The sequence below is a fragment of the Bos grunniens genome, chromosome X, assembly GCF_055505025.1.
Source record: "Bos grunniens cultivar Pamir isolate PY7600 chromosome X, Bosgru_T2T1.0, whole genome shotgun sequence".
Classification (NCBI taxonomy): domain Eukaryota; kingdom Metazoa; phylum Chordata; class Mammalia; order Artiodactyla; family Bovidae; genus Bos; species Bos grunniens.
Genome location: NC_141194.1, coordinates 44,740,325 through 44,763,870, shown reverse-complemented (window position 1 = coordinate 44,763,870; position 23,546 = coordinate 44,740,325). Strand labels below are relative to the sequence as shown.

The following is a 23,546-nucleotide window of genomic DNA, read 5'->3' as shown; positions in this document are numbered from 1 at the left end:
AGTAAAGAGTTTTCCATTGAAGTATGAATTTTCTCTAAAAGGCATGAAATTTTGCTTTCTACATATTACCTTAAAAGAAGTATCCTCTCTATCTGCTTGCTTCTTAACCCCTGTCCTGCTTTTGTGCTCCACTCAGTCCATTCTGAAGGAGATCAGCCCTGGGATTTCTTTGGAGGGAATGATGCTGAAGCTGAAACTCCAGTACTTTGGCCACCTCATGAAAAGAGTTGACTCATTGGAAAAGACTCTGATGCTGGGGGGGGATTGGGGGCAGGAGGAGAAGGGGACAACAGAGGATGAGATGGCTAGATGGCATCACTGATTGGATGGACATGAGTCTGAGTGAACTCCGGGAGTTGGTGATAGACAGGGAGGCCTGGCGTGCTGCGATTCATGGGGTTGCAAAGAGTCGGATACGACTGAACGACTGAACTGAACTGAACTCCCCACCCCGCCCCACACACACAAAAAAACCCCTTATACATACCTTTTTTAAACCAAAGAGTGAGGTGGGCTTGAGAACCTTTGGCCAAAGTTGATTTCCATCTTCCACAATTTTCTACCTTCCTTTATTTCTTTGTTACATAAAGATGTGTAGAATCCTGGTTGGTTTGTTCCTTGGCAAGGTAAGAACGATGATGAAGATGCTGCCTTGCCCATGGCGTCTTGCTCTCTGTCACACTTCTCACACTAAAGAGAAACCATGAAGAAATGGGAATTTGGGACAGAGAACCCACTTGCTCTGCAGCTTTTTTGACTAACAGATGCCTTAATACTGGTGGCCATTCTGAGTTTATTTTGCTGAGAGTCTCCAAAGTGACCCATTGAATCATGGGATATCTTGAATTTTACTGCTTAGAAAGTATGTTTTCCTCCCTGCCCCACTCCCCTACTCCTCATTGCATTAAAGAGGTCTGTCAAGCTTTCTGAAAGTACTAACTCTGACCTGATATCTAAAGTGATAGATGGAAATATGGGTTCTTTAGATGGAGCTCTTTTCCCTAAACCTGTCTCTAAGTGAAGATTCAAACCAAAGCCATATTGGAGAATTATTTATCATTCCTGGATTTAATGTCTTATCTTTATATTGTTGCATGAGAAATTGACTCTAAAAAGCATCTGTTTTCAAATTTGAGAAATATTGTTCTAGGCTCATGTATTTAAAGATCAGCAACTAAAAACACCAAAGCCAGTAGGCCAGGCTTTGATTGACTACCCTCTCTTCCCATTTTCCTCTGGGGCAGTGATTCTGGGGCCACTGCATGAATTTCACTCTATTATCTAATGAAGAAAGTGAAGGCTGATAATATCAAGAAAGTATGAGAGAAAAAAGATGTCACAGTGACAGCATACTTCTGCGGAGCTCCATCCAAAAGCAAATACCTACTGTTTTGCTTTTACCTACTTTTTTTACCAAAAAAATACCTACTATTTTTGCAAATACCAAAAGACCTACCTACTGTTCTGTAGAACACAGAGCAGACTCTCACATGAAAAAATTGCCCTCAGAAGTGTGTGTGAGACCCTAATATGTGTAAAGGAATTTATGCAGGGCTCTCTTCACATTGGCATGCAGGTATGTGAGTGTGGGTTAGGAGACATTCCTTTCTGACTCATTACCCATTTTGCCCCTGCATTCCCCACTCAGTGCTTGAGGCACTTTTTACCCTGGGCTGGGACAGAGATTGATGGTATCTTAGAGCTCTCTAAAGAGAAGCTGTGTCCCTTTGCACTTTCCGTTTGTGAGTAGTCATTAAGACTTTCTGTCAAGCTCTGTTATGTGAGCATGGCACAGCTGCCTCTGAGCTGAAAGCTCTTACCTGTCACAGGCTCTGGTACATGTAGACTCTCCTGGCAGTCTGTCAATCAAAACATATTTATCAACTGGACAGACAGTAAGACAGATAGTAATTTAGGGGAAAAAGATTTTACCCTATCCTCTTCTGTTCTATAGAAAGGACCTGTGAATTAAACTGTTAATGTTTTTACATTCATGGGAGCTTCACAGAAAAGAATTGAAATCCCAAAACATTATTGGACTTGAGTGCTTATATACCATTTTAACAAAAGGTAATAAATTGTGGAAAAGTGACTAGACAAAGGAAAGGGGGTGGGCTTTCAGGGGTAATAAATTGTGGGAAGGTGACTAGGAAATGTGTGGGGGAAATTAATGACAGACAAAAGCTACTTAATAGGTTTGCTTATGCAGACTCATGCTCTTACCTTCTCTGTCTCAGTGATGTGTTATTATCCTCTACCTTCTCTGTCTCAGTGATGTGTTATTATCCTCTTCCTGGTATGGGAATTGCCTTCTCAATTGCCTTCAGTTCAAAATAATCCTTATGCCTTCCCAGGTAGTGCTAGTGGTAAAGAATCCACCTGCCAATACAGAAGATGCAGGAGACATGGGTTTGATCCCTGGGTCAGGAAGATCCTCTGGAGAAGGAAATGGCAACCCACTCCAGTATTCTTGCCTGGAGAAGCCCATGGACAGAGGAACCTGGTGGACTATAGTCCATGGGGTTGCAAAGATTCAGACACAACTGAAGCCACTTAGCACATGCCAAGTGGCATAATTTGGGTATCATATTCTGATCCCCTTCAGTTTTGCAGGGCGTTAAAATACTTGTATTACTGGAATAAGGAAGTGAATTCTAGCATAGCCTAGAGAATCCAGAGGCTGTGGTAAATGAGGCCAGCTTCCCTCATTTGAGTAGAAGACTCAAGAGGCCTGGGGGAGCCCAAAGCAGAGATGGGAGCCAAGGAGGAAGCGTTCCAGGAAGGGCATGAAAAAGAGGGTCCTTGATCAAGAGTTACCTGTAGACCACAGCTGCCCCTATTGCCCCAAAGCTACATGTTGAAATGGGATGAAGAAAGAGTCAAAGTCTAGTATCTTACATTGTAAAAAGAGACTGATGGAGAAAGGAGCAATGTGATATGGACCCACTCCTGTGCTACAAAGCCTTGGGAATTTCTCATTGGTTCCTGTGTCCTGTTGTTCTCTACTATCTGCAAAGGAAAGATAAAATCGATTGCCTTGCAGGCATAGAATGAAGGGGATGCTACCCTAGAACATGCTACCCTAAAATATGTCATTTTGATATAAAGATTATTTTGAGCTGAAGGCAATTGAGAAGCAGCAGACACAGGAATAACTCCCCCTTTCTGCCTAAAAGCAGGGCATAAATTTCATTTCCTATGGTAAAAGGGACATAAACTTCTATTTGTAAAGATATCCTCCTCTCCCATACCAGGAAGAGGACAAGACTCTTATCAGAGAACAATTTGAGTCTGCATAACAAATTCTACTGAACAACCCTTATCTAGCATACATTTCCTACTCACCTTCCCACAATTTACTGCCCCTAGGAGCCCAGATCCCTTTTACTTTGTTTAATTACATCTCCACAATTTATTGCCCTTTGTTAAAAGTTCTCATTGGCTTTGGGTTTCACTTCTTTTCTGTGAAGCCCCTATGCACATAAAAATATTGCCGTCCATAAAGAAACATGCCTGTTCTGTTAATCTGACATTTGTCATTTAATTCATAGTCCCCAAGAACTGAACCTAAGAGGGTAGAGGAAGTTTTCCTCAGCTATACCACCATTAGTATTCTTTTGCTTGACTTTGTTTGATTGCTTAGGAAATGAGTTATTGGATTTCTTTCCCCCTATTTCTATTAAACATATGGTTTAACATTGTGCTGGCTGAGTATCAATTAGAGATCTCCATAGAGGCTCCTCTAACATGTTACTTATTCTGGAAGACAGCTAGTAAGATCCACATGGCCATGTGTTTAAAGTTTGTTGCCCTGAAGGCTGCTGCTTTGTACCTTTGAGTGTTGCCTTACTGAGTCCCAGAAGTCCAGGAAAATTCCCTGGATTCAGACTTTCCCATTATTCTGGAAAATTCATTTTTCCTTTCTCCCACATGAGCCTGCTTAGAGAGAGTGACTATAGACCACTGACTATAAAGTCATGGTCAATGAAAGAAAATGACTTCTCCATTCCATGCCTTCAGAGCTAATAACAGAGGCCTGAGCGACTTCACTTTCACTTTTCACTTTCACGCGTTGGAGAAGGAAATGGCAACCCACTCCAGTGTTCTTACCTGGAGAATCCCAGGGACGGGGGAGCTGGTGGGCTGCTGTCTATGGGGTCGCACAGAGTTGGACACGACTGAAGCGACTTAGCAGCAGCAGCAGCAGCAAGGACTCCTGAGGTATCAGAGGGAGGCACTAGGCTAGTCTCCCCGTGAAACCAAGCAGAGAATAGCAAAGAGAGGAATCATCAAGGGGGCTGTTGTTTGAATTGTTTAAATTTTATGTTTGCAATTTAATTCTGTAAATCAAAAAAGGGAGATTCACTCTGGTTCTGTATGAAAGTAAAAGTGTTAGTTGCTCAGTTGTGTCTGACTCTTTGCAATCCCCATGGACTGTAGCCTGGGATTCTCAAGGCAAGAATGCTAGAATAAGTTGCCATTTCCTCCTGCAGGGGATCTTCTTGACCCAGGGATCAAACCCAGCTTCTTGTGTCTTTGCATTGCAGGCAGATGCTTTACTGTCTGAGCCACCTGGGAAGCCCCCTGGTTCTGTGTAGCACATGATAAACCACAGCATTGTTATAAAAAACTTTTTTCTCTCTTTATGGTCTGTGGCCTCTTACCAAAAGTGTGTATTTTGAGTTTTGCAATGCCTAACAAATAAGTTGTAAAGAAGAGTTATTTTTCAACAGCTAAAGAGATATACAGAGAGCAGCAAGATCTTATATTGGGAACATTTCTGAAGGGTATATGTTTATCACAGTATCCAGCTATTCTATGACTAACTTAATTTTCTATGGTTTTTCTTTAAGAAAACATTCATGAAAAAATCCAATTATGGTTACAAACTACTTCCTGTGAATTATCTGTGGTGTCTACATTGATTTCACCTCAAGATTTATACAGCCAGGATGTTTGAAAGCTTGGGCATCATCTCCCCTGACAGAAACAATTTTCTGTGAAACCTTTCCATGTTAACTTGTAGTAGTTGATTCTCAAAGCTGATATACATTTAATATATTCTCTTTTCCCACAAAATGTCTTTCATGCTAACCATTTTGCTGTTATTCTCAAAGTATACACTCTTTTCTAACCATGGGCCCCAAAACCCACACAATGAGGGTGAACCACAGAGTACCTGGGTATGTGTAAGCTCAGTCATGTCTGACTCTTTGCGACCCTATGAACTGTAGCCCGCCAGGCTCCTCTGTCCATGGGATTTTCCCAGACAGAATATTGAAGTGGGTTGCCATTTGGAGGGGGGAGCACAGAGTAGCAGAAAGAAAAGAATATTGCTTTTCTTCCATGAAGACTTTCCATTCAATTCCACCCCTCTGTTCTGTGGATACTATTTGCTGTTGGGGAATAGTAGCATTCACAATTTGATCTTCCAAATTTAATTTATAGCTTCTTCAATTGGTGTCTTAAAAAAAAAAAAAAAAAAAAGCACTTCCAAAAAAAAAAAAAAAAGCAAAATGTATTTTGCTAAATGCCTGATTTTTCCCTAAATGCCTGATTTTCTCCTCCTTTGGCCCAAGGGGTACCCAAGGCTCAGTACATATTCATTGTCACCAAAATACTACCTTGTAGATATTTTTGAGAGCCAGAGATGAATTTGTAATGTTTTACAGGCCTGATTCAGAGCTCTATGTCCTTTTCCTTTCTGGTAGTCAACTTGTTATATCTGTGACGAAAACAGTCACTGTGTATGTAAGTACTTTCAGAACCAGAAACCAACAAAACACCAAGATTCCAATAACTCAGGAGAATCTACCAGATTCTGACCATCTGACAATCTCATCTTAACATGTCCGGGTCTGCAGTGACCAGAAAGGTGATCGAAGCCCTGAGCTCTTGATTTTATCACAAAGTCCTTTTTCTTTGTAGGTGCCTTGGATCTGGAGATAGAGAATCAGGCAATCAGATAAAGCTGTGAGGGGGGCTGAGAGTTTGCTGGAATGACGCTCAGGGCACAGTTTTTGCTGTTGGAGCATTTCCTGTGTGCCCTTTGAAACCTCTGAACTCAGTTCTTCAAAGTGAGAACTACCTTATTCTGTCTTTCCGCTGAACAAATGTGTTTGCTGCTTATCATCTTTTTTTTTTTTTTTTTGTCACCCCCACCCTAATTGACTTAGCCAACATTGATTTATCACAGCAAAAGTATTGCCCTGACTGAGTCATAAGTTACACTTTTACCTAACATTATCTGGACCTTTGGAAATGAAAGCATATAAATAATGGGCGTTTTGTGCACAGGGCTACACACACACACATATATGTGTCCTTCTGTTTGCTTCATTCATCATGTTCTCCATACTCCCACTGTTTGTCTCCCCACTCCCACCCCTCCTCACTCCTAGTAGTTTCGGAGAGAGTTATGTTTTCTCATGAGCCAAAGGGTCATTTTTCAAGTTGAGTCCTGTTAACCTCAGTGACAGATGCTGGCTTTTCAGAAGTTCCTCTTTGCAAAACTGTTTTAAGACAGAAATTTTATTTCTCTTTAGAGAGCTGGTGTGGTAAGAGGAAATTGAAGCTGGTCTCTGGGTGTGTGTTTGTGCTAATATGCTGTACAGTAAATATGGATATGGGTCAATAAAAGCTGTTCTTTGATCTACTGCTACAAAGGATCCATTGTAAATATATTACTGGATAAGAGGGTTATGGCTGTGTAATTGCCCCTTGTGAACAGTGCCCTGTGCCACCCTGTAGCACGTGCAAGAAGTGAGACTTATGGGTTCAGCCTGCCTAGGATTTTTTTTATTGAGGTAAAAAAACACATAACACAGTTTACCATTTAACCATTTTTAAGTGTACAGTACAGCAGTGTTAAGTACAGCCTCCCTGGACTTTACTTGCCTATTTATTTATTTTTACTGAGTAGCCATTCTAACATTTCATTTCTGGGTATCCTCATTAAAGGATAGTGCTTGGACAGAAAAATAACCTTAAAAGAACAATAATAATAACTGCAACAAAAACTTAGCAACAAGAAGTGAATAAAATCAAACAAGGCCAATATTCCTGTAGCTAACTCTTTTGAGTTAATTTTTGTGGTTGTTTGCTGTTCCATTGCTAAGTCGTGTCTTACTCTTTGCGATCCCATGGACTGCAGCATGCCAGGCTCCTTGTCTTCCACTATCTCCTGGAGTTTGCTCAGATTCTCCTGAGTCAGTGATGCCATCTAACCATCTCATCCTCTGCCACGCCCTTCTCCTTTTGCCTTCATTCTTTCCCAGAATCAGGGTCTTTTCCAATGATCAACTGTTCACATCAGGTGGCCAAAGCACTGGAGCTTCAGCTTAAGCATCAGTCCTTCCAGTGAATATTTAAGGTTGATTTCCTTTCAAATTGATTAGTTTGATTTCCTTGCTGTCCAAGGGACTCTCAAAAATCTTCTCCAGAGCCACAGTTCAAAACATCAATTCTTTGGTACTCAGGCTTCTTTTCCAACTCTCAGATCTGTACATGACTACTGGAAAAACCATAGCTTTGACTAGATGGACCTTTGTCAGCTGAGTGATGTCTCTGCTTTCTTAATATGCATTCTAGGTTTATCATAGCTTTCCTTCTAAGGAGCTAGCATCTTTTAATTTCATGGCTGCAGTTACCATCCACAGTGATTTTGGAGCCCAAGAAAATAAAATCTGTCACTGCTTCCACTTTTCCCCTTCTATTTGCAATGAAGTGAAGGGACCAGATGCCATGATCTTAGTTTTTTTATGCTGAGTATTAAAGCCAGCTTTTTCACTCTCCTCTTTCACCCTCAGCAAGAAGCTCTTTAGTCCCTCTTCTTTTTCTGCCATAAGGGTGGTATCATCTGCATATCTGAGGTTGTTGATATTTCTCCTGGCAGTCTTGATTTCAGCTTGTGATTCATTCAGCCTGGCATTTCCCATGATATACTCTGCATTGTAAGTTAAATAAGCAAGGTGACAATATACAGTCTTGACGTACTCCTTTCCCAATTCTGAACCACTCAGCTGTTCCATATCGGGTTCTAACTGTTGCTTCTTGACCTGTATACAGGTTTCTCAGGAGACAGGCAAGGTGGTCTGGTATTCCAATCTCTTTAAGAATTTTCCACAGTTTGTTGTGATACACACAGTCAAAGGATTTGGCATAGTCAAGCAGAAGTAGATGTTTTTCAGGAATTCCACTGAAACTCTCTTGCTTTTTCTATGATCCAGCGAATGTTGGCAATTTGATCTCTGGTTCCTCTGCCTTTTCTAAATTCTGCTTGTATATCTGGAAGTTCTTGGTTCAGTTCAGTTCAGTTCAATCACTCAGTCATGGCCAACTTTTTGTGACCCCAAGGACTGCAACATGCCAGGCTTCCCTGTCCATCACCAACTCCCGGAACTTGCTCAAACTCATGTCCATTGAGTTGGTGATGCCATCGAACTATCTCATCCTCTGTCCTCCACTTCTCCTCCTTCCTTCAATCTTTCCCATCATCAGGGTCTTTTCCAATGAGTTAGTTCTTCGCATCAGGTGGCCAAAGTATTGGTTCTCGGTTTACATACTGTTGAAGCCTAGCTTGAAGGATTTTGAGCATTGCCTTGCTAGCATGTGAAATGAGGGCAATTGTATGGTAGTTTCAACATTCTTTGTCATTGTCCTTCTTTAAGATTGGAATGAAAACTGACCTTTTCTAGTCCTGTGGCCACTGTGGAGTTTTCCAAATTTGCTGACATATTTAGTTAATACCAGTTATTATTACATGCCTAGCATTGGCCACAGCATTGTAAAAAAAAGCAATGAGAGATGATCAATGACCTCAAGATGTTTCAGTTCAGTTCAGTTCAGTTCAGTCGCTTAGTCATGTCCGACTCTTTGCGACCCCATGAATCGCAGCACGCCAGGCCTCCCTGTCCATCACCAACTCCCGGAGTTCACTCAGACTCAGGTCCATCGAGTCAGTGATGCCATCCAGCCATCTCATCCTCTGTTGTCCCCTTCTCCTCCTGCCCCCAATCCCTCCCAGCATCAGAGTCTTTTCCGAGTCAACTCTTCCCATGAGGTGGCCAAAGTACTGGAGTTTCAGCTTTAGCATCATTCCTTCCAAAGACCACCCAGGGCTGATCTCCTTCAGAATGGACTGGTTGGATCTCCTTGCAGTCCAAGGGACTCTCAGGAGTCTTCTCCAACAGCACAGTTCAAAAGCATCAATTCTTCGGCACTCAGCTTTCTTCATAGTCCAACTCTCACATCCATACATGACCACTGGAAAAACCATAGCCTTGACTAGATAGACCTTTGTTGGCAAACTAATGTCTTTGCTTTTCAATATGCTATCTAGGTTGGTCATAACTTTTCTTCCAAGGAATAAGCATCTTTTAATTTCATGGCTGAAATCACCATCTGCAGTGATTTTGGAGCCCAAAAATATATAAAGTTAGCCACTGTTTCCCCATCTATTTCCCATGAAGTGATGGGACCAAATGCCATGATCTTCATTTTCTGAATGTTGAGCTTTAAGCCAACTTTTTCACTATCCTCTTTCACTCTCATCAAGAGGCTTTTTAGTTCCTCTTCACTTTCTGCCTTAAGGGTGGTGTCATCTGCATATCTGAGGTTATTGATATTTCTCCTGGCAATCTTGATTCTAGCTTGTGCTTCCTCCAGCCCAGCGTTTCTCATGATGTACTCTGCATATAAGTTAAATAAGCAGGGTGACAATATACAGCCTTGACGTACTCCTTTTCCTATTTGGAACCAGTCTGTTGTTCCCTGTCCATTCTAACTGTTGCTTCCTGACCTGCATATAGGTTTCTCAAGAGGCAGGTCAGGTGGTCTGGTATTCCCATCTCTTGAAGAATTTTCCACAGTTTATTGTGATCCACACAGTCAAATGCTTTGGCATAGTTACCCTTCTGTTATGGGATAAAGGTATCAGAATAAATTATGTTCACTAAACTAGGAATCAAGATTTCAGCTATATTTTTGTAAATCAGTGATTGTATATAGAGGCACATTTCCTTTTACCCATAAATGTATAGTCTGCATAATTACATAGCGAAGCAGAGCAGCCAATTGTAAATGTCATTGTTTGAAGTCATAGGACATGTCTAGGTGTGATAAACAACCGATGGTGGCAGGGAATTTGGAACCAGCCTCTGCTGGGGCCGGTGTTGGGCCAGTGTGGCCCATAGGAGTCTCAATGGGGAGAACAGGGAGAAGGCCTTATGATAGTGATGTGATCTTGATTGTGAATTTCAGGTCTCCATGATAAGCCTCTAACTAAGCTTGCCTTGTGAGACTGGAGGCCAAACTGGAACCCAAAAGATATACCACTGTCCCCCATATTGCTTGCTTGTCAAGACAAACAAAAGAAAAACATTCCCTTTCCTACCCTCCTTCATCCCTCCTTCCCTCCCTTCCATTTTTGGAATGTGTCTGGATGTGGGATGAGTTGTTGAAAAGATGTGGATCATGAAATCCCTAACACAAAGTTGGTACGTATTCCATGGATAAAGACCTCATCTCTCAGATTCCCATTTAAACAATGTCCCTGGTGGCTCAGATGGCAAACAGTCTGCCTGCAATGCAGGAGACTTGGGTTTGATCCCTGGGTTTGGAAGATCCCCTGGAGGAGGGCATGGCAACCAACTCTAGTATTGTTCCTTGGAGAATCACACGGACAGAGGAGCCTGATAGGCTACAGTCCATGGGGTCTCAAAGAGTTGGACATGACTGAGTGACACTTGCAGTGTTTACACTGTTTACTGTCATAGTGGGCCTTCAACCACTTCAGCCAAGTTGATCCTCTAAGTAATGATTTATATGAAAGCATTTATAATGTCTAACATGCTAAGCAAATTGAATGATATGGTTTCAGTTTTTATATTTTTAAAATAAACCTTTCAAATGTCACTTCTTTGATATTTCCTGTAAAGGCAGCATCACCTACCCTGGGTCCTTAGGGGAAAAAGGGAAGAAAGAGATTGATTTTCTCTGGTTCACAATGGAAATCAAATCGGGCCCACCTCGCCTCCAGTCTGAGTCAGTAGCTCTCATTTGTTTTTGTTTTTTCTTATTTACCTTGACCTATTCTGCCATCAGCATGTACGTGTGTGCAATGCCCCACAAGTGAATGCACTCAACAAAGCATATTGGACTACATCATTGCTATAGTGATAACCTTGAATCTGCTCTAATCTGTGAAACAACACGTCATTTAGAAAGTGCCATACTTTATTATTATTAAGAAATTACTTGTGACTCACCTCAGAAATGACCCCAACAACATCTGTGATTGTGACTCAGTGTTCCCAGCGTCAGGCTGATGCTCTGGCAACAGAATTGTTCTGTTTTCCCTTTGCATTGACTCCAGTTCTGGGAGACTTCCAGATCCTTTCAGTTCAATTATTTCTGTTCGGTTTCACAGACACTGAGCATCTACTGTGCTCAAGTACTCAGCCTATTCAGGGGACACAGACATAAAGCATTCCTGGTTTCCACTGTCCTGATGCTTACAGTCTAATGACGAGTTGTTTCCCTGCTGCTCTGCCCAACTCCCTCTCTGCTTCTTCCACTGGTGCTTTCCGGTCCCACCTTTCTTTCTCCCATCTCCCCACAATTGAGGTCACAGCAAGGTTTGTGAGTGACCTTTCAAGGGTGTCTAAGACACCTCTTTGCTCTCATAGACCTCTAGATTTATATTGACCATTCCATTTCAAGGTACACTGGGTTGCGTCTTAGCCAGTGGGCCAGGTTCTGTGTGCTTAGCTCCATTTAATCCTCACAACCTTATGGAGTAGGTGCACATGAGGAAACTAAAAGCTAAAAAAGCCAAGCACAACTTGGGGCTTGTGTCCCAAGTCACACAAGCAGTAGCAGATGAGTCCTGGCCTGATTCCAGAATCTTTGTACTATTCTAAGAGGGAAGCAAAACTTGGTATCCACGACTCATAACCATCAAGTATGTGACATTTAAGCAAATAGTCTATGATTATTTGAAGACCCTATATGTTTTAAAATTTTTATTGAAATATAGTTGATTTACAATGTTGTGTTACTTTCAGGCATACGGCCAAGTGATGCAGATATATATATATATATACACACACATAGTCTGTTTCAGATTCTTTTCCTTTATAGGTTAGTACAAGATACTGAGTATACTGTGCAGCACTGGAGCGACTGTGAGGAGACACCCCACATCCAAGGGAAGAGAAACCCCAGCAAGACGGTAGGCACTGGAGCAGCAGCTGCACAGCATGGGAGTGGTGGCTGCGTGGAGCTGGAGAGATTTTGAGGAGATGCCCCACATCCAAGGGCAAAGGAGAAGCCCCAGCAAGATGGTAGGAGGGGCAAAATCACATTTAGAATTAAACCCAATAACTGGCAGAGATGCTCAGAGGGCTCAAACATACCTTGTGTGTACCACAACCCAGAGCCCCACAGAGAATAAGACAGAACTGTGTTGGAGTGTCTCCAGAGGAGGTACAGGTCAGCAGTGGACTGCTGCAGGGGCAGGGGCTCTGGGTGCAGTAGACCTGGGTGTGGCATAAGCCCTCTTAGAGGAGGTCACCATTAACCCCACCATAGAGCCACCAGAACTTACACAGGACTGGGGGAACAGACTCTTGAAGGGCACAAACAGAACCTGGTGGGCACCAGAACCCAGGAGAAAGGAGCAGTGGCCCCACAAGAAATAGACCCAGACTTGCCCTTGAATGCCCAGGAGTCTCTGGCCAGAGGCATGGGTCAGCAGTGGCCTGCTGCATGGTTGGAGATACAGAGTGTAGCAGCGCATGCATGGGACTTTTGCAAGAGGTTGCCATTATCTTCATTACCTCCACCATAGTTTGGCCTCAGGTGAAATAACAGGGAGGAAACACAGCCTCACCCATCAACAGAAAATTGTATTAAAGATGTACTGAGCATGGCCCTGCCCATAAGAACAAGACCCAGTTTCCTCCACAGTCAGTCTCTCCCATCAGGAAGCTTCCATAAGCCTCTTATCGTCCATCAGAGGGCAGACAGACTGAAAACCACAGTCTCAGAAAACTAAACAATCTGATCACATGGACCACAGCCTTGTCTAACTCAATGAAACTATGAGCCATGCCATGTAGGGCCACCCAAGACAGACAGGTCATGGTGGAGAGTTCTGACAAAACGTGGTCCACTGGAGAAGGGAATGGCAAACCACTTCAGTATTCTTGCCTTGAGAACCCCATGAACAGTATGAGAAGGCAAAAAGATAGGACAATGAATGATGAACTCCCCAGGGTGGAGAGTTCTCCCCTAGAGAGAATAAAGAGATGGAGCCAAAGCAAAAGCAACACACAGTTGTGGATGTGATGGGTGATGGAAGTAAAGTCCAATGCTGTAAAGAACAGTACTGCATAGGAACCTGGGATGTTAGGTCCATGAATCAAGGAGAATTGGAAGTGGTCAAAAAGGAGATGGCAAGAGTGAACATCAACATTTTAGGAATCAGCAAACTAAAATGGACTGGAATGGGTGAATTTAACTCAGATGACCATTATATCTACTACTGTGGGCAAGAATCCCTTATAAGAAATGTCCTTAAAAGATGTCCTTCTCATTATAGGGGACTGGAATACAAAAGTAGGAAGTCAAGAAATAGCTGGAGTAACAGGCAAATTTGGCCTTGGAGTACAGAATGAAGTAGGGCAAGGGCTAATAGAATTTTGACAAGAGAATGCACTGGTCATAGCAAACACCCTCTTCCAACAACACTAGAGAAGACTTTACATATGAACATCACCTGATGGTCAATACCGTAATCAGATTGATTATATTCTTTGTAGCCAAAGATGGAGAAGCTCTATACAGTCAACAACAAGACCAGGAGCTGACTGTGGCTCAGGTCATGAACTCATTGCCACACTCAGACTTAAATTGATGAAAGTAGGGAAAACCACTAGGCCATCCAGACATGACCTAAATCAAATCACTTATGATTATACAGTGGAAGTGACAAATACATTCAAGGGATTAGATCTGATAGCATGCCTGAAGAACTATGGATGGAGGTTCGTGACATTGTACAGGAGATGGGGATCAAGTCCATCCCCAAGAAAAAGAAAGGCAAAATGGTTTTCTTAGGAGGTTTTACAAATAGCTGTGAAAAGAAGAGAAATGAAAGGCAAGGGAGAAAAGGAAAGACATAAGCATCTGAATGCAGAGTTCCAAAGAATAGCAAGGAGAGAGAATAAAGCCTTCCTAAGTGATCATTGCAAAGAAATAGAGGAAAACAACAGAATGGGAAAGACTAGAGATCTCTTCAAGAAAATCAGAGATACCAAGGGAACATTTCATGCAAAGATGGGCTCGATAAAGGACAGAAATGGTATGGACCTAACAGAAGCAGAAGATACTAAGAAGAGATGGCAAGAATACACAGAAGAACTATACAGAAAAGATCTTCACGACCCAGATAATCACGATAGCATGATCACTCACCTAGAGCCAGACATCCTGGAATGTGAAGTCAAGTGGGCCTTAGGAAGGATGACTATGAACAAAGCTAGTGGAGGTGATGGAATTCCAGTTGAGCTATTTCAAATCCTAAAAGATGATGCTGTGAAAGTGCTGCACTCAATATGCCAGCAAATTTGGAAAACTCAGCAGAGGCCACAGGACTGGAAAAGGTCAGTTTTTATTCCAGTCCCAAAGAAAGGTAATGCCAAAGAATGCTCAAACTACCGCACAATTGCACTCACCTCACACAAAACAAGATAATGCTCAAAATTCTGCAAGCCAGACTTCAACAATATGTGAACCATGAACTACCTGATGTTCAAACTGGATTTAGAAAAGGCAGCAGAACCAGAGATCAGATTGCCAACATCTGTTGAATCATCAAAAAAGCAAGGGAGTTCCAGAAAAACATCTACTTCTGCTTTATTGACTATGCCAAAGCCTTTGACTGTGTAGATCACAACAAACTGTGGAAAATTCTTCAAGAGATGGTAATAAGAGACCACCTTACCTGCCTCCTGAGAAATCTGTATGCAGGTTAAGAAGCAACTGTTAGAACTGGACATGGAACAACAGACTGGTTCCAAATCGGGAAAGGAGTACATCAAGACTGTATATTGTAACCCTGTTTATTTAACTTATATGCAGAGTACATCACGTGAAATGCTGGACTGGATGAAGCACAAGCTGGAATCAAGATTGCCGGGAGAAATATCAATAACCTCAGACATGCAGATGACACCACACTTATGGCAGAAATTGAAGAAGAATTAAAGAGCCTCTTGATGAAAGTGAAAGAGGAGAATGAAAAAATTGGCTTAAAACTCAACATTCAGAAAACTAAGATCATGACATCTGGTCCCATCACTTCATGGTGGATAAATGGGGAAACAATGGAAAGTGTGACAGACTATTTTCGAGGGCTCCAAAATCACTGCAGCCATGAAATTAAGACGCTTGCTCCTTGGAAGAAAAGTTATGACCAACCTAGAGAGCATATTAAAAAGCAGAGACATTACTTTGCCAACAAAGGTCCATCTAGTCAGAGCTACGGTTTTTCAAGTAGTCATGTATGGATGTGAGAGTTGGACTATAAGGAAAGCTGAGCGCCAAAGAATTGATGCTTTTGAACTGTGGTGTTGAAGAAGACTCTTGAGAGTCCTTTGGACAGCTAGAAGATCTAACCAGTCCATCCTAAAGGAAATCAGTCCTGAATATTCATTGGAAGGACTGATGCTGAAGCTGAAACTCCAATACTTTGGCCACCACATGATGCGAAGAACTGATTCATTTGAAAAGACCCTGATTCTGGGCAAGATTGAAGATGGGAGGAGAAGGGGACAACAGAGGATGAGATGGTTGGATGGCATCACTGACTCAATGGACATGAGTATGAGTAAATTCCAGAAGTTGGTGATGGACAGGGAGGCCTGGCGTGCTGCAGTCCATGGGTTCGTAAAGAGTCAGACAGGGCAGAGCGACTGAACTGATTATTCTGAGTATAATTCCCTGTGCTTATACAGCAGGTCCTTGTAGGTTATCTGTTTTATATATAGTAATGTGTATATGTTAATCCCAGACTCCTAATTTATCCTTCTCCCTCCATTCCGCTTTCGTTTCTATACGTTTTCTTTCTATGTCTGTGAGTCTGTTTCAGGTTTATAGATAAGTTCATTTGTATAATTTTTTAAAATTCCACATTTAAGCGATATCATCAGTTATTTGTCTCTGTCTGGTTTGAAGACCCTGTACCTTTTTTTTCCATTTCTGTATATCCCTGATTCACAATTTTGGGTCTTAAGTATATTTTATGACTGCTCTGTCCACTAAAATCTTAATACACTTATGACAAGGATTAAAAAAAAATACAAAAAACTTTTTAAAGACCCAGTAGTTACCACTTCTTCCCCCAATTCCAGGATTCTAGCCTAATTGGCAAGCACTCTTCCCATGAGGTCCATCATCCTATTGATGACATAGGACTTGTTGCCAGAGCCCACACAGTAGATTCAAGCACTGGGGGGAGCCCTGGACTCTGAACAAAAGTTTTTGTGGAGAAGCAGCTTTCACTGCATACGTAAAGAGGCCTGGATTTGCTTTGTTTTCTTTCTGTTATGAGAAATGGCTGGAGGGCTGCCTGATGTGCCAAGTAAGGTAGAATCAATGAGTTGCACATTTCCCAGAAGCGGACACCAATATTATCTTTGTGGTTAATCTGTAGCACCTACCACCTTGTGACCCTTCTTGAAGCTTTAAATCCTATAAATACAAATGGATTTTTCAATCCACTTTGAATTTAAAATTGCCCAGATCTGGGAGAAATTGGTTGTTACCATGGTAGCCCGCCTACATAACAAAAAGTTTTCTAATGTATTATTTTCTTTGCATGGGCTTCAATTAATAGCTCGTGGGGAGCTTTTACAGACCCTTAACTTAATATGCTGAGATCCACAATCTAAGGGCTGGGCATATATCTCCCTCATTTATGAAAGGCTAAAGCCAACAATTGGACTGACTATGCAGGGAATCTGGAAGGCCTCTGGACCTCTATGCCTTTCTGATGTGTGTGCTGTTAGGTGGCAACCAGAGCTGGCAAAAACCTGCAAAGGAATACAAACCTGCCATGTGTCCAAGAATACTCCTGCAGACTCAAAAAGATAGGCCCAGTATTGGAAGCAGCAGTACTTATCTTCCTGTTAAAAAGCCTACTGGTGAAGCCAGATGCTTTGCCCCGGATCAGTGATTATATTGTTTTATCCTACTCTGTGTGGAGCCAAACAGATTAAGAAATGGGATTAGGCACTTCTCCTACACTTTCCCCCAGGATCTTCTCTGTTCTGATTGCCTATTGACCTGTTTCCCAAACTGGACTGCTAATTTCAAAGGGGCCAGGGCTATTCTTGTCTTGTTCATCCCATAGCAAAGACTCAATCAAAATTTGCTGATAGGATGAAATGACTGAATGAATGAAGCTTTAAAAAATTCTCCTTCCATGAAAAAATTGATAATAGATCACCATCTCTACAGAATTCAGTGATCTGATTAGAGCCAGAATGGAGAGAAAGGGAACCTGTTGAAAGATATTTGAGGTTTCAGAGTGAAAAAGGAGGACATCCTCCCATTTGTGACAACACGAATGAACCTTGAACACATTAAGCTAAGCAAAATGTCAGACAGAAAAAGACAAGTACTGTATGACATCACTGGAATGTGAAATCTAAAAAAGCAAAACCTATATAAAACAGTAGAATGGTCGTTACCAGAGAATGGGGGCAGGGGCATCAGAATGATGGTGTTTAAGGGTATAAACTTGTAGAGAATAGTAAATGAACCATAGAGATCTAATACACAGTATAATAAATGTAAATGATAATATTGTACTATAATTATATAATGTGATAAATATCAATACCTGAGCAAATATATTACAATACATACATGTACACCTTTGGTTCATACAATGTTACATGTCAAAGTTATTCACTAAAAAATTGAGAAATGGTTCACATACCATTTAAACAAAAGAAACTGAGACTCCAGGGGCATGTCATTTTACTCAAAGATAGAAGAGTTGTGGTGAGCGCTTGGGAGAGGAGTACTGTGGCTGATCAGAGGCAAATCAGAAAAGGACTGGAGGGTGATTTTGTACTTTGAGGAAGCAGAGAAACACAGTGGGAAGGGGGGTGGGGACTGAAGTGAAATCCTAAAGAATCAGAGAGCAATCTTCCTCAGGGAGCTAAGAGAGGTGGTTTGCAAGTGCTGCAGGGAGCATAACAGGAAATTATCTGGAACAAGGAGAACAGTAGATGCCCTGAGCAGCATAAGGCTGGTTCCACAAGCAGCCAGGTGTTACTTATGCCTAAGGTAACCCTGAGACAATTTCACAGCCAAGAGATTTTGCATCAAAGAGCTGACTCTTCACTGGTGAGGATCCTAGTGGGACTGCCTCCATCGCAAGCATGCAGACCTAAGAGAGGGAGACTGGGCTGGTAGAGGCCAAATCCAATCTGCCACCTGTTTCCATGAATAAAGTTTTTTTCTTCTTACGTTTTTAAAAAATTGGAATATAGTTGATTTACACTGTTGTTTTAGTTTCTGGTGTATAGCAAAGTGATAAAAATGATTCAGTTATATATATATATTATATGTATATATATACACATAAATATATATTCTTTTTCATATTCTTTTAAATTATGGTTTATTACAGGATATTTAATTAATTCCAACAACACAATAGATGAATCTACACATGGACATCACCAGATGGTCAATACCTAAGTGAGATTGAATATATTGTTTGCAGCTGAAGATGGAGAAGCTCTATACAGTCAGCAAAAACAAGACCAGGAGCTGACTGTGGCTCAGATCATGAACTCCTTAATGCCAAATTCAGACTTAAATTGAAGAAAGTAGGGAAAACCAATAGACCATTCAGGTATGACCTAAATCAAATCCCTTATGATTATACAGTGGAAGTGACAAATAAATTCAAGGTATTCGATCTGATAGAGTGTCGGAAGAAGTATGGACAGAGGTTCTTAACATTATACAGGAGGCAGTGATCAAAACCATCCCCAAGACAAAGAAATGCAAAAAGGCAACATGATTGTCTGAGGAGGCCTTACAAATGTCTGAGAAAAGAAGAGAAGCAAAAGGTAAAGGAGTAAAGGATAGATATTTCCTTCTGAATTGAGAGTTCCAAAGAATAACAAGGAGAGATAAGAAAGCCTTCCTAAGTGATCATTGCAAAGAAATAGAGGAAAACAACAAAATGGGAAAGACTATAGAGATCTCTTCAAGAAAATGAGAGATATCAAGGGAACATTTCATGCAAAGATGGGCATAATAAAGGACAGAAACAGTATGGACCTAACAGAAGCAGAAGATATTAAGAAGAGGTGGCAAGAATACACAGAACTATACAAAAGAGATCTTAATGACCCAGAAAACCACAATGGTGTGATCACTCACCTAGAGCAGGACATCCTGGAGTGTGAAGTCAAGTAGGCCTTAAGAAACATCACTACAAACAAAGCTAGTGTATGTGATGGAATTCCAGCTGAGCTATTTCAAATCTTAAAGGATGACGCTGTGAAAATGTTGCACTCAATATGCCAGCAAATTTGGAAAACTCAGCAGTGGCCACAGGACTGGAAAATTTCAGTTTTCATTCCAAACCCAAAGAAAGGAAATGCCAAAGAATGGTGAAACTACTGCATAATTGCACTCATCTCATTCACTAGCAAATAATGCTCAAAATTATCTAAACCAGACCTCAACAGTACATGATCCATGAACTTCAGATGTTCAAGCTGGGTTTAGCAAAGGCAGAGGAACCAGAGATCAAATTGTCAACATCTGTTGGATCATAGAAAAAGCAAGAGCATTCCAGAAAAATATCTACTTCTGCCTCATTGACTACACTAAAACCTTTGACTGTGTAGATCACAACAAACTGTGAAAACTTCTTCAAGAGATGGGAATACCAGACCACCTGACCTACCTCCTGAGAAATCTGTATTCAGGTTAAGAAGCAACAGTTAAAACTGGACATGGAACAACAGACTTGTTCCAAACTGGGAAAGGAGTATGTCAAGACTGTATATTGTCACCTTGCTTATTTAACTTATATGCAGAGTACATCATGTGAAATGCCAGGCTGAACGAAGCACAATCTAGAATCAAGATTGCTGGGAGAAATATCAATAACCTCACATATGCAAATGACACCACCCTTATGGCAGAAAGTGAAGAGGAATCAAGGAGCTTCTTGATGAAAATGAAAGAGAAGTGAAAAAAGTGACTTAAAACTCAGCATTCAAAAAACGAAGATCATGGCATCTGGTCCCTTCATTGCATGGTGAATAAATGGGGAAACGATGGAAACAGTGAAAGACTTTATTTTCTTGGGCTCCAAAATCACTGTGGATGGTGACTGCAGCCATGAAATTAAAAGACACTTGCTCCTTGGAAGAAAAACTATGACAAACCTAGACAGCATATTAAAAAGCAGAGACATTACTTTGCCAACAAAGCTCCATATGGTCAAAGTTATGGTTTTTCCAGTAGTCAGGTATGGATGTGCGAGTTGGACCATAAAGAAAGCTGAGTGCCAAAGAGTTGATGCTTTGAAATGTGATGTTGGAGAAGACTCTTGCGAGTCCCTTGGACTGCAAGGAGATCAAACCAGTCAATCCTAAAGGAGATCCATCCTGACTATTCATTGGAAGGACTGATGCTGAAGCTGAAGCTCCAATACCTTTGCTACCTGATGCAAAGAATTGACTCATTGGAAAAGACCCTGATGCTGAGAAAGATTGAAGGCAGGAGAATTGTTGGATGTCATCACTGACTCAATGGTCATGAGTTTGAGCAGGCTCTAGGAGTTGGTGATAGACAGGGAAGCCTGGCATGCTCCACCATGGGGTCACAAAGAGTCAGACACAATTGAGAGACTGAACTGAGCTGAACTGGATATTTAATATAGTTACCTGTGCTATACAGTAGGACCTTGTTGTTTATTTATTTTACATATAGTCATGTGTATCTGCTAATCCCAAACTCTTAATTTATCCTTCCCCCACCCCCTTTCCCCTTTGGTAACCATAAGTTTGTTTACTATGTTTGTGAGTCTGTTCTGCTTTTTTAAGTTCATTTGTATCATATTTTATATTCCACACATAAATGATAGCATATAATAATTGTCTTTCTGACTTACTTCACTTAGTATGATAAATTCTAGGTCCACCTGTGTTGCTGCAAATAGCATTATTTCATTATTTTATGGTTGAGTACTATTCCATTGTGTGTATACATATATATATATATATATATATATATATATATATATATATATTTAAAAGCATAGCTGTATACATGTATATACCACATCTTCTTTTCTGTTCCTCTGTCAATGGACATGTAGATTGCTTCCATGTCTTAGCTATTGTGAGTAGTGCTGCCATGAACATTGTGAGGCATGTATCTTTTTGAATTAGAGTTCTTGTCTTTTCTGGATACAGTGTGTGCCCAGGAGTGAGATTGCTAGATCATATGGCAACTCTATTTTTAGTTTTTTAAGAAACCTCCATACTGCTTTCCATCGTGGCTGCACCAATTATAAATAAAGTTTTATTGGCTCACACCCACTCCCATTTCTTCACGTATTATGGCTGCTTTCCTGCTACAATTTCACAGTAGCTGTGACAGAGACCATATGGTCCACAATGCCTACACTCTTTAATATTTGACCCTTTATAGAAAAAGTTTAGGGCTTCCCTGGTGACTCAGATGGTAAAGAATCTGCCTGCGATGCAGGAGACCTGGGTTTGATCCCTGGCTTGGGAAGATCCCCTAGAGGAGGGCATGGTAACCACTCCAGTATGCTTGCCTGGAGAATCCCATGGACAGAGAAGCCTGGTGGGCTACAGTCTGCTGCTGCTGCTGCTAAGTCACTTCAGTCATGTCCGACTCTGTGTGCCCCATAGATGGCAGCCCACTAGGCTCCCCTATCCCTGGGATTCTCCAGACAAAAACACTGGAGTGGGTTGCCATTTCCTTCTCCAGTGCATGAAAGTGAAAAGTAAAAGTGAAATCACTCAGTCATGTCCAACTCTTCAGGACCCCGTGGACTACAGCCTATCAGGCTCCTCCGCCCGTAGGATTTTCCAGGCAAGAGTACTTGAGTGGGGTGCCATCGCCTTCTCCAGAGCTACAGTCTATGGGATCACAAAGAGTTGAAGTTTGCAGACCTTGGTGTAGACAGTCATTTTGGAGGGCCTCTCTGTGTTGTCCATGGTGATGCTTGGAGAATGGGCTGAGCATGGTGTGTGGAGTGGAACTGGCCTGCTGGTCCCTGGTTCCAGTCTTAGTTCATTGCAGACAAGTCACTTAACTTCCGGAAGCATGCTGTACCAATCATGGTGTGGCTTGTAATTACTACCCTTTCTACTTCTTATGAGTAGCAAATGGGTAAAGCTGTGGGAAAATGACCCACAAAATTCTCCAGTGAGTTGGCCCCCGGAACAGCCAGCTCAGGCATTAAGGAGTTATTTGTCACATGGCACAGGCATGGAATTTTTGTGTCATACACTCTCTCCTAAGAAATCTGTGGCAAAGCCTCTGTTCCATGATTTTTTCCCCATTTTTTATTACAATAAATACATAGCACATAAAATTTCTCATCTTAAAACATTTTAAAGTGTACATTCCAGTAGTAGTAATGTTGTGCAACCATCACCACCATCAATTTCCAGAACTCTTATCTTGTAAAACTGAAAGTCTATATTTATTAAAAATAACTGCCCAGTTCCCCTGCCCCCAGGCCCTTGAAACCACTAGTCTACTTTAAAAAAAAAAACTTTGTTTATTTATTTTTGCCTGTGCTGGGTCTTTGTTGCTGCATGGGCTTTCCTCTAGATGCAGTGAGCAGGGGCTATTCTCTAGTTGTGATGCCTGGGCTTCTCATTGCAGTGGCTTCTCTTATTGTGGAGCACAGGCTATAGGGTACACAGGCTTCAGTAGTTGAGGCTCCTGGGCTCTAGAATACAGGCCCAGCAGTTGCGGTACATGGCCTTAGTTGCTCCACAGCATGTGGAATCCTTCGGGACCAGGGATCGAACTCATGCCTCCTGCACTGGCAGGCAGATTCTTTACCACTGAGCCACCAGAGAAGCCCTACTATTCTACTATTTGACTCTATGATTTTGATTACTCAAAGCACTTAAAATGTGAGACACTTCAAGTATCTCATGTAAGTAGAATCATACAGTACTTGTCTTTTTGTGACTGACATTTCACTTAGCATAATGTCTTCAACGTTCATCTCTGTTACAGCATATGCTAGCATTTCACTCCTTTTTAAAGCTGAATAATACTCTTGTATAGACATACCACATTTTGCTTACTCACTTATTTATCAGTGGACACTTGGGTTGCTTCCATGTTTTAGCTATTTTGAATAGTGCTGCTATGAACATGGGTTTACCATTATCTCTTTGAGAGACTGCTTTCAATTCTTTGGTATATATTGATTTTCTTGATTGAAT

The 23,546-nt window shown here is 41.5% G+C and overlaps 1 long non-coding RNA gene across 1 annotated transcript; it reads left to right on the top strand.

Moving 5' to 3' along the window:
- Window positions 1–12,141: 12,141 nt before the first annotated feature.
- On the top strand, window positions 12,142–21,192 carry LOC147340240 (uncharacterized). Its single transcript, XR_015158892.1, has 2 exons — window positions 12,142–12,344; window positions 18,707–21,192. It is a non-coding gene; the product is annotated as an uncharacterized LOC147340240 (long non-coding RNA).
- The last annotated feature ends 2,354 nt before the right edge of the window (window positions 21,193–23,546 follow it).